This window comes from Strongylocentrotus purpuratus, unplaced genomic scaffold, assembly GCF_000002235.5.
Source record: "Strongylocentrotus purpuratus isolate Spur 01 unplaced genomic scaffold, Spur_5.0 spur5_scaffold_7, whole genome shotgun sequence".
In the NCBI taxonomy this organism is placed as follows: domain Eukaryota; kingdom Metazoa; phylum Echinodermata; class Echinoidea; order Camarodonta; family Strongylocentrotidae; genus Strongylocentrotus; species Strongylocentrotus purpuratus.
Genome location: NW_022145613.1, coordinates 8,749,998 through 8,757,448, shown reverse-complemented (window position 1 = coordinate 8,757,448; position 7,451 = coordinate 8,749,998).

The following is a 7,451-nucleotide window of genomic DNA, read 5'->3' as shown; positions in this document are numbered from 1 at the left end:
CACCTTTAAAAGGGTGCAGGATTTAACCCCTAAAGGTGCTGCTATTGTTGCATCGGTTTGAACCCCTAAAGGTGCATAGTTGCACCATTTTTTTCTTAGTGTGTACTGAGGAAAAAAAAACATAAAGAAGTTTTTTTTAATAATTTTACTCTCTCTCTCTCTCCCCCCCTCCCCCCCCCCCTCTCTCTCTCTCTCTCTCTTGGATTTACAATTTCGGCAGATCAAAGATTATTTTATGTCCGCTCTCAAGAACCACATTCGAATGGCCCAAATGCATAGAGGGTTTTGTATCAGGTCGGGTAAAAGCATACTTCGCATACCTTTGTTGTGAACTAAATAATGAAAACTTGTCTTGAAAAAATATGTTTTCCACAAATTGCTCACATATTATGCACAAACAAAAGAAAGAAACACACATTTCCCAACTGTTGGATCACTATTACTTTGTCGATACTTGTTGAACAAGCAAACAAAAACGCTTTCTAGAATGAATTCAATATACTATGTCGTGCTTCGGTGCCATTTTGAGTCAAGTTGAATTAAGGGTAACGAAATAGTATTTCCTCAGGTAGTCAGGTTTGTGAGGTTTCATACATCTTACATACAGAACCCTTGAGAGGGAAGGGAGATTCAAAAAATGGTTTCATTCCGTGGCAATAACATTTAACAATTTTCCCTCAATTTTGGGCCCTTCGAACCGCCCCCACCACAGTGCTCGACAGGCGTTCACTTCCTATGTTATGAAGGGGGGGGGGGGGGGGAACACCTTTCCCCCTCCAATTTGGGAGGAAATATTAGCGGCGACTCAGACAGTCAGCAAATAAGCGAGGGGGGGGGGGGGGTAAGAGCACCTTTTTTTTTGCCCAATACGTGAGAAAATATTTCAGCGAATCAGCCAGCCGGCGTTAACAATAAATGGTGATTTTTTGGGGGGGGGGGGAGGGGGGGGGGGCGGCCGCTTTACTTTATTTTTTTTAAAAAAGGGACACTTTACGTAACCATTTTAATTTTTGTACCTGTTTTTATTTTGCTAGGGGGGGGGGGGAACCGTCGGGCCCCCCATTGTGGATCCGCGCCTGATCATGGCCACGTTTAACGAAATCTGTATTTCTTCCGCGACAGGTTCAACTGCTCGATCTGACCCCATTGACTATGAAAACAAGTTGTATAGGATTTCCCGCCAAATTCGCGAGTTTGTCATTCAAATTAATTTGTCTTGCGTTCAAATTCGACGGTTTTAGTGCAGTCAGGTATATCTTGGGTTATATTCTTTTTCTAGTTTTCAAATCTGTGGAATTTTCGTTAGAATCTACGTATGTTTCATTTAAATTAATGAACAATGTGCTTCTTTCGCTATTTGGTCATTCGATTTGGCGCAACACGATTTTTTGACAACGCGAACGGTGTACTGATAGCATTCTAATTCATTTGTAGCATTCAAATTAGCACTTTGTGCACTTAAATTGATGGTCAATATACATTTCTCGTTTATTACACACTTTTTATAGCTCATTCTTTTTCTTTCAAGATTGTTTTTTCATGTGTATTCATCATATTTCATTGTCTTGCATTTATACACTTATACTTATTAGATTTATCTGATATTCATCAGCATTTAAGTTTGATTGTTAAGAAGAAAAAGAAACGACTTGCATCTACGGACCTGATGGTCTCAATATATTTGTAAATGTTCATGTAAGGAAGTTGTTTGTCTTATGTTTCATCATAAATTTATCCTAATTTCATTATGGAAGAAGGGTACAATATTGTGACTGGGGTAGGGACTAGAGTCAACAATTTGACATGATTCATTATTTAGCCAAGTCTTTAGCCATCGATCTGCTGGCGGGCAAGTAAACTATGAAACTCTTAAAAAAAACAGAGGGGTGTGCTGGGTTAAGAGACGATGTGGATTACTTTTGTAAAAATTCCGAGTCTGTAGTAAAAAGGGGCAATTGAGGGTACCCCCACCTTTCCCGGGTATATGAACATGTCCGTGCAGAAATGCCATATCCCTTGATTCCCTTCTTTACTTTATGTCTGACTACATCCATCTGCATTGTCCTGAAAATGAATAAATGGAATAACAGCTTAGACCCCAATGGCAAATCATGCATTTTAACTGCATTATTAAAATCTGTAAAAGTTTGTTGCAATTCTTCCCCCTAACATTCCCAACTTGAATACAAATATTACGAATACGAATGACAGGTGTTAATTTGAATGATAAAAATTACGCTTCGACAAGTGAATATTAATTTGAATGCTGGTTGCGCAGTTTCTAAATTGAATGACAGATCTATGAAACCTTCGACCAAAATCCTAAATTAAATACAAAAACTGGAAAATGGAATGATAATTGGCATGGCAAAGCCGATCTGCGCTAACTTAAATGCAATGTAAATGAATTCGAATGACAAACACGCGAATTTGGCCGGGAAATCCTATATTATAACATGCACGTACGTATATTGCTCGATAACGTTCTATTGAATCTTCTGATGACGAGCAGTCAACAAGTTCAAAAGGTAGAGGTAACGCTCTTTCTTTCTCCCCCCCCCCCCCTCTCTCTCTCTCTCTCTCTCTCTCTTCCCTCTTCTCTCTCTCCCGCATTCATAATCTGGTTCAAAAACCTTTTGTTATTATGACGTCACCCTTTTGAGGAATAAAAAGCTTCGCGGCATCCTAATCCCAAATCATTACATCTGAAGATTTATTTTCTCTCACTCTAGTACACATCAAGTGCCATGTACACATGTATGGAAACATATTTTTTCTAACAAAGTGCGAGTGAGCGAAGCGAGCGAGTAATAAAGAATGTAATTTTTACTATGGTGAAAACATTACTTTGTAAACAAAACAGACTTTATAAGATATGATAGTGCGGTCACGCTGCTCTATGTATGAAAAACAAAAGTCAAATATTCAGTAACCTCTATGCTCAAATATAAGAATATTCGGGCATCTCATAGTACAGAAACATTCTTTTTTTTGAAAGTCCTGAGCGGGTGAAGCGAACGAGTGTGGTAAAAATAAAATTTCGATATAAAAATGAAAGCTATATTCGATAACCTCGTTGACTAATGATATGTGGGTATCCATACACCTCACTGACTGAAAACATACTGTTTCTGAATGTTGTGATCGAGTGAAGTGAGCGAGGAAATAAGACACTAAATTGGTTTCTAAACGTTATTTCTTCAGGAAAATACACAGCGGTTTTATATATTTTGTTTTCATGAAATCGACCTTTATTTCACTATGGATCAAAAATAGACTTAAAGGGATAGTTGAGTTCTGTTTTCAGACCGCAAATGCCTTCAAAGTGCATGGTTATTGCTCTTATTCTTATCTATGACATTTCTAGTGCCCTTTAGAACCTAAAATTGTTACGAAGGTAATTTTAGACCCAAAAATGTGTGAAATTTTAGCCAATTCAGCTCCACTTAAAAAAAAAACATGGTAACTGTTAATTAATTATTAATTAAAAATAACAATATAAATAAATATAAACAACACGAAAATGCCAACAAAAAAGACCAACATCGGTATTGGCTGAAATACGACGTAAAAAGCATTATTTCGTTTTTTTTCAACGGTTTTTTCAAATGTTTCAAAATATCTATAATATTGTGGTGTGGTACACCTCAAGTACTAGAAATCGTTATATTTTCAGCCGTCTTTGAACCGATTTTGATCAAACAAAGATGATTTTGTCATTTAAATATTATGTTCTTTCAAATTTGACACTCAGTTTTTCATTATCTCACAACATTTTTTTGTGTAGCGCCCTCTGCAACAGAACTCAACTATCCCTTTAACACATTTCTCTCGCGGTAACCTAGATATGTCATGCGGGACTTTTTTTCCCCACGAGAGTTCCAGACCTTGGCTGATAAGTTTTTACGTCATTGTCAGCTTGGAAAGAGGTCCCAAACAATTAGACTTCTGATTATTTATTTCTCTGCCTCACTATTTATATAAGCAAAAAATAGAACTTAATGAATACTGAGATTTAACCCACAACACCAAGATGTATAACGCTGTCCTTACCGATTGAGCTACGGATGGGTCGATGAAGGTGGGTTTGCATGTTATTATAAACCTATCACTAACCTAACGGTTACCATGTGCACATGCACAGGTTTAGCTAACTAGAGTGGGAACGAAAATGACGCGTCCTGCAGCACCTGAACCGCGGCCGAAGAGGAAAAAAAAATCTGTGGGTAACCATGGACCATGATTAATGGATCAATCCTTTTCAGGTATGCACGGGTAAAAGAATACTTCTCTCACAATAATTATGAAGTCGTTCTCAATAGGACGAAACCGAAAGTATGCTTCTCTGTCATTAAAGGTTGGAAGTGCCCATCACATGCTGTGAAAGGAAAAACGTGAGAATATTTTTCCTTTTGAATAGAATTATAGCGCCGTCTTTCTAGATCAGGCCTGATCTAGATAGACGGTGCTATAGAAATGCCTATTATTATTATCATTATTATTATTTGTGTGAATTTCTTTGCATTTTTGTCCAAAAAAAGAACTGTTTCCAAACCGAGGCTACCACAATGAACCTAATAGGTTCATGCTACCACAAAGACTTTTAAAGCAGGAATGCTTCATGACTTCATGATGATTTCAAAAGAATATAAATGGGTGTAATTTGTAAATTTTTAGAGTATGTTCATGTACATTAAACCCATCAATGAAAAGCGATAGCCTAATGTGTAAACAATGTTTATTTAGTATTTCTCTGTATTTCTCTGTTCATATATATTCTTCGGATGATATTCAAATGTTAAGTTTGGTATGGTGGTGTGTTTGAGGTTAATTAAGATTTCGGTTTACCGTGTGAGTATATAGTCCTGAAAAAGGACCGTTCGGGCGTTATCTCCGCCATGGCTCTTTGAACTAAAATCATCCGTATGTTTTCCCCTAGCATACCTTCATTTTAGCCAAGATCCATGATTTTGTCAGTATTGGTCAGAGGCGGCGCTTCCGGGGCAAGGGGCCCCAGTGCCCCCACAGTGTGTAAGTACCCCAAAGTAGCAATGATACGTGTCCCTTTTTAATAATGACAAGTGCCCATTTAAATTTGGATAGGTACCCATTTTCAGGTCTAATAAGTGTCCCTTTTCCTTTCTGACAGGTGCCCCTTTCCCCTTCAAATAAGTGCCCATGTTTCATTCGTAAAGTGCCCCTTTTTCCTTAGGCTAATAAAGTGTCTCTATTCAAATCTGAAAAGTATCCATTTAAAAACTGCTATGTTATGAGTACTAATTTTTCTCCTAATAATTGCCCTTCTTAACCTATACTTTCTCGCTTGAAGAATCAAAGCAGTATCATGTTGTAACGGGTTATTAGTAGTATCACAATATGAGGCAGTGGGGCACAATTTTTTTTCCCAATTCAATTTCGGTTTTATTACAAGTATACCAAATAAAAAGTCCAAAGACTAACAATAATTGGCTTACAATGTATCATATAAAAATGCATTAAAAACAGTAGATCTATTAATTCAGTAATAAGTTAAAGTACATTGCTCACGTTGTATCATATAAAAATGCATTAAAAACAGTTGATTTACAAATTCAGTAATAACTTAAAATATGAAGAGAAAAAAAAATGTAAGTTATAAAATGGTATAACATAACATGAAGGGTTCTTCGGTCGATCACTACCTTGTTGGAATGCTTGACCATATTCACAAAGGCCTTGACCGGCCAGGCTATGTCGCCAATGTCAGTGCCATCGACTTTTGTAAAGCTTTCGACAAGATCAATCACACTATTGCCATCAAGAAAATGATCAATCTCGGTGTTGATAGGTCCATTCTGCCAACAATGTCCTAAATATTACAAAAAAACGATGAGTGCCGCTTGTCAATGCAAAATTGTGCTCATTTTCACGCTATCAATTCGCTCTTCCTTGACAAATCAATTTTAATCTACCGCTTTAATCTACCGTAAGATTGGCTCTATACTCAATCAATGAAAGGGTCGTGCATGGCGCTGGGGTGGGGGTTATAGAGGATTACTCGATTGTCAGCAAGGTGCCCCGTCACTACTTACCGCTGTCATAATCCTTCTAATATCAGTGGGAGGAAGCTCCAGCTATAAAGTGCCCATTTGACCCGAGAAAGTTTGCACTACTACAGTAAATAAAATTGAATACAAATATTTTTACAAATGCTCTTTTTAGCTGCTCTTTTGAACTGTAACGAAATTTTGTTTTCACACCTGTCGTGACCTGTCGCTTATACCTTTATTGCGAAAATGCAAGTGTTAACTGAAGCAGAAAATAGTTCCGATATATAGTAGGGGCAAATGTCTATCTTTCCGAAGACGAAGCATGCCGTTATCAAAGCGACAAATCTTATTACAGTTCTCTGATATATCATAACATTTTATAAAAGATTGAAATCTGCAAATGCAATAGTAGTATGCACATTCTGTATGAGTATTCCAGGAGATATACACTGGCTGGATCATCAGACTTTAACATTATTTAGATTAGACTACTTTTCCTGAAAATGCGTGCAAATTTATTCGTTAAACGATATACTATTTACAATTGCATGCATTTAAAAAAAAGTGTAAAATGTCCATTTATCCATAACTTAGGTATGAAGAATTCTGTGATTCCTGATTTTCTATCTATTGAGCAGTAGTCAACTTTATATCATTTTTACAATTAATAAGTTATCATTGACTATATTGAAGAAAACAAATTTAACTTTTCCATAATTACGTTTAAATATGTTGAGGAGAGGTTCTTTATTAATTGTGCTGGGCGATCCACAAACATAGACATTTTCATTTCAGTCGTGTAAATTCAGTGGGACAATCTCAGGTAGGCGGAACATTTTCCAAAGTAGAGGGCATTTCAATACCTTCGGTTGTTTTCAATCACACTTTGTAGAACATAATAAATATCAGAGAGGGAGAATTTTCAATATTTCTTTGTCCAATGTTGTACTTTGGGCTGTAGCGGTGTTAGTATACTATTGTGTATTGTATAGACACAATATATAACACTGCCCCGAGGCCCCTGTCAGAAGTTATGTGCCCCTGGCAAATGTGCACATTTGTAAATGCTCTGTGCAAAAACTTGTCTGATAATGATAATAATAATGACTATTTGTAAAGCGCCAGTTCCACGTCGATCAAGGCGCTGAGAATCATTACGAGAAAAAAATGTAATTGCTATACAGAGCACATAAACCATACATTAAAGAGTACATCGAAGAAATAAGTTGACACAAATATACACTAAGAAAATATAAGCTAAGCTAAGCTGTCACCGTGTCCCTGTAAGGACGATGGCTCCACAAACATATTCAAACCATTTTTCCTATCTTGAGCAATTCTATATTCCTTTTGGAAGGTGCTGCCTACTTGCCTGGAAAATAGACATGATTCGGAGGTATAATCGTATCTATTACTTGCAGA